A 6,931-nucleotide genomic window follows, 5' to 3' on the forward strand; every position below is an offset into this window, starting at 1 on the left:
CTAGAAGTACCTGAAACATAAACTGAAAACCGTAAGCACAAATCTTAGTGATTTCCCCAACATACCACATACCATACATAAATAAACACATAACGGGCCCTGCCCAATAAGTGTATCAGGCCACGCCCACTGAGTATAATGGGCCCACCCAAACTCACATATTGGGCCCCGCCACTGAGTATAACAGGCCCGGCCCAAACTTGCATAACGGGCCTCGCCCAACATACAAATCATATAAGCACATACACATACAAGAGTCATGCAGACATCTAGTATCCTAGCATCACTGATAATGTGCCAACATTGGTGCCTTAGAACCGCTAAACATGGTGAGGAAACTCACCTCGCACTGCTGAATCTCACGGATAAAACTCTGGCTGCTAGCCCGCTAAAAATCCTCGCGCTATAATCACAAAACATGATCCAATTAATAATTGGATCCTTCCCTATATTTGGCCCAAGGACCAAGACCAATCCAAATTGTCCAAAGGCCCATATTCTAAAATAATCACCCAAGGCCTACTAGGGCCTAATTTTCCAAATTGGGCTCAAACCCCTTCATGGGCCTTAAACCAAGGTCCAAAAATATTCATAGCCCAAAACAAATTTTGATGACCCAAAATAAATCCCTAGACTCCTAAAGTCCAAAATGAAGCCCAATACCAAAAAGCCCAACTTCTGCAACCCACTGTTGAGTATGCAGCACGTACTCAGCTTGTACGTTTATCGTACTCGCTTTAGGGCTTGTACACGTCACATACGAGCTTGTACGCCCAACGTACTCCCCTATTTGGCCAACTTTCCTTTTTTAGCTCTTAATCGCTTCAGACTCTGTCCCAAACTCAGACTTGACTTCCTTAAGGTGGTTTATCATGTAAAGTTGCCAACTTTATACGCATGCATGACTTAATGGGGTTCTTCAGCTCAAAAGAGCTTAAAGATGAGTTAACACATGCATGATACCAAAACCACCAGAAAGTTTTCACCTTTATGCTTAATAAACTCTTAATATGCCCAGATTTAAAAGGATAAGCCACGTAAATGACTTTAACTCACCAAACGAACCCACAAGGGACCAAAAAGTATAAAACCATAACATGAAGAGATTTAAGTATACAAAGATCAAGGTTGAGGCTTTATACCGTCTTGCAACTGGGGAAGGTGCCTAATCTCTATATCCACAAACTCAAGCTCCAACAAAGCTTCTTCACCAACTCCTTCTTCTACCAAAGGCACCAACTAACCAAAGATACACCCCAAAAGGTCAAGAACACTCAAAGATGTTATTAGGGTTCGAGATTAGGGTTTTAGGACAATGGAGGCTGATAAAGAGGCCAAATCTTGGGACTTAAGGTGGTTATATAGGGTGCAACACCCTAAAATTAGGGTTTCATTAAACCCCTTGTACACCCTGTGTAACCCTCATATACCCAGCGTACGAGGCTCGAACCCGAGATCCATTCTCCACATTACTACGCTAAGCATACACATGTGGTACGCCCTACGTACTAACCTCAAGGATTAAAAATTCAATATTTAAAATTACAAGGGAAAAAAGGAAACATACCCATTCAAGCGTTACACCATACACTATTGGCAATGAAACAATTAGACCAACTATCTGTCCATATTTCTTGGTCAGAGTGTTTTATCCCTTTTGTGTTTATAGGTTGTATATCTTTTATGAATTGATATACTTAGCTCACTATAAACAATGCTCTGATACCAATCTGTCACACCCCAAAACCGGAACGGCGGAAACGTTCTGGGGTGGATGACGTCATGTCAAGTATCACAACACATGCATTATAGTAATCGAAGTACAACAAAACATTGCATTAATAGTAATAGTTTTACATAGTTTACATTACAAAGTATCAAAGTAATACATACAAATGTAATAAGTACAGCAAGGTACTAAGCTATCTTCATCAACAGCTCCTGGGGTGTACCTGTCTAATGCTAACCTGAGAATACAAGTTATTTGAAAAGCGAGTATCAGCATTTTTTACAAATGCTGGTGAGTTCATAAGCATTTAGTGACATTTATTCAAATAACTTTATAAAGTAGTAGTTTAAGTGTTTACTGTGTATTAGAGTTCTTTCCAGAAAATCCTATATTTTCTTTAATAAATCAGCCTTCTACCAAGACTGGTCAGCGTTATGTGGTAAAAAGTAGTTTTCCCTTAATTGCTATCATTATCAAAATACTGAATTTGATTATTAAAGAAAGCAAGAGGCGTCAGGGAAATACATATGCCTCAGCAGTGAGGACTGCTGACTAAGGCAAGGGAATCATAGACTCCAAGAAAGTATCGAACAAGCGACACGCTTGGTTCAGTCTAACAAGTGGAGACACAGACCCCAGAAGGCACCAAAGGAAAGGTACAACTGGTAAGGTCTAAAACAGTGAATACAGACCCCAGACAGTATCAAATGAAAGATACGTCTTGTAAGGTCAACACAAAGAATACAGACCCCAGACCGTATCAAATGAAAGATACGTCTTGTAAGGTCAAAACAGTGAATCTGAAAATGAGATACCAGCATACAGTGTAAATTGTCGGCGAAATACCGTTACCTTAAGGCCAATGAATTATAAGGTAACCCGGGATACTCGTAACCATACTGACTAGAGTACCAGACGCCCTACAAGCGTCTAAAATATGACATTTGTCACCCGTTGGCTTGGTAGGCCGGGACTGTAGCTAGCAGTCTGGGTGCGAGGTTGTCAATCCCGTATAGATCTATACACACAATGTCCGCTCTCCCTACAGGAGATTCTGGTTACCAACTAGACGACGGAGAAGGCCGTGTCCTGAAGATGCATCCCAAATAGTGGGTAGAGACTTCCAAATAGTGGGTAGTGTGTAAGTGATGAACTAGAGGTAGAGACTTCCAAATAGTGGGTAGTGTGTAAGTGATGAACTAGAGGTAGAGACTTCCAAATAGTGGGTAGCGTGTTTCTAAGGTAAGTGTAGACTAGAGGTAGAGACTCTTAACTGAACTGACTAGAGAATTCTTGTATGTCCATACTCATATACATAATATATAACTAATGAATCAAACGACCTTCGGACGGCCATCCGATCCCACCAGACCACATCTCAACGAAGAAAAGGAAATAGGGCGGACGAGTCTTCCTAAGTCTTTCAATGATTACTTATATGTACCTATATAAGCACAGACATACATCTAACTACGACTGAGTGTGTATCAAGTAGACGTGATTCTTGTGAAGTAGGAGTGTCTAACAAGTGAAGTAGGAGCGGTCGCAAGTGAAGTAGGAGTGTCGAACAAGTATAAGCATATCACGAAGTAGAGACGACAATAAGTGACGTAAGAGCGTCTATTAGGTATAAGCGACTACAGGTATAAGTGAAATAGAGACAATAACAGGTGTAAGCGTATCAGGAAGTGAAAGCGTTATCAAGTAGTAGTTTACAATAAGTGAAAGTGAAGCAGCGATAACTAACAAGTATAAGTATTCGACGTGAAAGAGAAATTTGATGAAAACCTTGGAAAACCTTTATATTTAGGAAAATCGCATTTTGTATTCTTTGGTAAAATCAGTGTGAAAACCTTTAGAAATCCTTGGAACCATTATAAATCGGTTTGAAATGATTTTGAATAAAACAGTATAAGTAAGAGTTTGAAACAGTTTGAAAACCTTTTTGAAAGTCATCATAGTATCCTACTCGGTAAAACAGTGTACAGTGTGGTAAAATCTTGTGCATGCGGGTTATCAATCACATGTGATTGATATGATAACTGGCATGTTTAACTTGTATTCCCCCCTATAAAACATGTAAAAACATTTAAAAGGTTCATTCAGGGGTATGAAATCACCTGGCGTAAGTAGGTCCGACGAAGGTGCCGTTTGGGTGTTCGGTGTCACGTAAGGACTCAAACACACACAATGACCTATTTAACATATGATAACATATGTTCACATACAATTAGTATATTTAATACTAATTAAACAAGTATACGCGCTCAAAGGAGCGGAAAACACTTTGGATAAGTGTTTGGGGTGTCCCGAGTAGCATCTAAGGGCTCAAATGGCTTAGGAATGGAGTTTACTCTCCGAGAGTAAACTCCCAACACCATGTTTACGGCCCAGGGACTACTCACCATGATTTTACGGCCGTAAACTCATGGTGAGGGGTTCTAGTGTGTTTCAAAGCTTAATCTTGTTAGTGGGATTTTTCTAAGTCCAATTCCAAAAAGGCATGAGTGGGTTTAAGGCTCCTAAGGGCTTCTTAATGGAGTTTACGGCCCAGAGACAACTCCTAACGGAGTTTATGGCCGTAAACTCTCATTCCTTGAGTTTATTGAAGTTTCAAGCCCCTAATACCTTCCTAGCATTTTATAGAAATAGTCTAAGGCCATTTGGGGGGCAAAAACCACATTTTTGGTTTAGTTTGGGGAGTTTACGGCCGTGACACATGTCTAGGCCGTAAACTCCTTTTAATCCTCCAAATCCTTATGTTTAAATGATCTAAACCCAAGAGGATAAGCCCCTAATTTATGTATGAATCCCTAGGGTGGTTTGGGAGTGTTTTTGGGGCTTTATGCAAGGGTTTGAGGTGTTTACGGCCTAAGCATATGCCTGGGCCGTAAACTCCTTTTTATGCCTCGAAATGATTGTTTTAATTGATCAAACACTCCTAGGCTAAATCCTCAATTTATTTCCAAGCCTTTCGGGACATTTTGGGGTCATTTTGGCCTCATTTAAGGTGTTTACGGCCTAAGGAGGATCTTAGGCCGTGAACTCCTTTTCAACAGCTTAAATGGTCGAATTTTAAGCTATAATCACGAGTCATAATGTTTAGAACAAGCTAGGGTAAGCGGACTTACGATTTGGAAGCGTTTGGTTGTGGATTCGGGTCGAAAACGAGTCTAGAGAAAGAGTATAGAGAGAAAGGGTAAAAAGTCTCCAAATGGGGTTTACTCCCCTTTATATATGGGTGGGAGTTGGAGCTCAGTGGAATTCTACCCAATATTGCCGTTAAACGGGGCTTTTGGTCGCGCCCTATTTAGTGGTCGTAATAATAAAAACTAACTTTTCCAGTTAAATGGAAATATGTATTATGTGTTTTTATTTCCTTTTATCACGACTTAACGGCATATTAAATGTAAACAAATGGAATGTTTATTTAATTGACGACCTCTAATTAACGAAACTTTTATAAACTGGAATATTCCGTTAACGGTAACGGGGAAATGTAACGGGACAACTTGGGTGGTCACATCGGGCCCCGCCCGACATCCGACCGAGATCCGAAAAGCATTCAAACATTCCTTGGGAACCACCCCGACATCAGACCGTAGTCCAGAAACATACAGATACAAACACATGCAAGAATCACAAAGACATCAAGCATACAACCATCCATCGGGTACCGCCCCGACATTGGATCGAAACCCGGAAAACATATAATCCTACATCGGGCCCTGCCCGGCATCGGACCTTAGTCCGAAACATACTAACATACATAAACGGGCCGAAATTGGTGGCTTCGACCCGTTCCTACAGGAGAAAACTCATATCTAATGTCGGGTGAAATAGTTGTACGTCTCTGCTCCTGCAACTGGCTCTACTCACGCCCTATATAGAAACAATCCCTTAGATACTATTCTACACTCAAGACCCCTTCACGGGTCAACCTTGGTCAAAATCAAGGTTAAAATCAAAGTCAACGTCCAGTCAAAGTCAAAGTCAATACTCGATCAAATTCAAAGTTAACTTTCCAAGTTGACTCAACTCGTCGAGTCACCCCCTGACTCGCCGAGTTCCCTTGCTACTCGTAGTCATGATAAAGCGAGTCAACTTGTCGATTCCCTCCTTAGAATCATCGAGTTCTACCCTTTATAGAATCAGAACAGATCGACTCAACTCGTCGAGTTCCTATATGGACTCGTCGATTTCTTATATGGACTCGTCGAGTTCTTCAGTCTATTACTACCTCTTAATGGATTAAGCCCCTATTCTTCATATCTGAGCTTCATAATTCTCATATACACTGAAAATGTCCTTTTAAGGGTAAAGTTTCCAACTTTACCCGTTAATACCCTCACTTAATGGGTTTAGCTCAAACCCTAACTCTTTAGGAACTAGATCTTGATTCTAAAGCCCTCAATACTCTAAACTCACATAAACTGAGATCTATACCCTAGACACTATATGAACACGTAAAGCTTCCACCTTTCTCCCATACAAGGCCTTTTGGAGCTTAAAAGGCCAAAATGACATCTTATAGCTTGCATGGGGCTTCAATGGCCACAAAGTTTGAACCTTTATGCCATGAAAGCCCTCCATGGTTCGAGATCTGATGGTATACTCACTTGGGACGTCCATATCCCAGAGGTCATGCTTTTTGGACCAAAAACCTAATAAATTGGTAATAAGAAGATCTAAGAAGTTACTAAGAAAGTTTGGGACTTGCTTACCAGAAAATGATGAGAATGCAATGGTGTCTTTGGATCTACTAGCTTCTTCTTGAATCCCTAAGCTTCTCCTTCCTTCACAAGCTTTAAATACACAAGATTCACTCAAAAATATCTCATAAGCTCACACAAAACATTAGGGTTTCGTGATTTAGGGTTTGGGACTTAGAGGCTGGAAATGAGGCCATCATGTGGGGATTAGGATGCTTAAATAGGGTGGAAAACCCTAAAATTAGGGTTTCACCCCTGCCAGCCTACTCGTCGAGTTGAGGCTCTCAACTCGTCAAGTAGGTTACTTAAAACATGTGTCCCTTCTGATCTCTTCTCGAAGAGTTTGGGTCTCCTAACTCATCAAGTTGCTCTACAAAAATGAATAAATTATAATTTAAATGCGTACCATGAACCAGACGTTACAAAAAGAGAATGATGTGTATATCGAGTTTTGGCGTAACCATTGTAATGTTAAGAATTTGTAGCGAAA

The sequence above is a fragment of the Lactuca serriola genome, chromosome 3 (assembly GCF_051521515.1).
Source record: "Lactuca serriola cultivar US96UC23 chromosome 3, Lser_US96UC23_V15, whole genome shotgun sequence".
Taxonomy (NCBI): domain Eukaryota; kingdom Viridiplantae; phylum Streptophyta; class Magnoliopsida; order Asterales; family Asteraceae; genus Lactuca; species Lactuca serriola.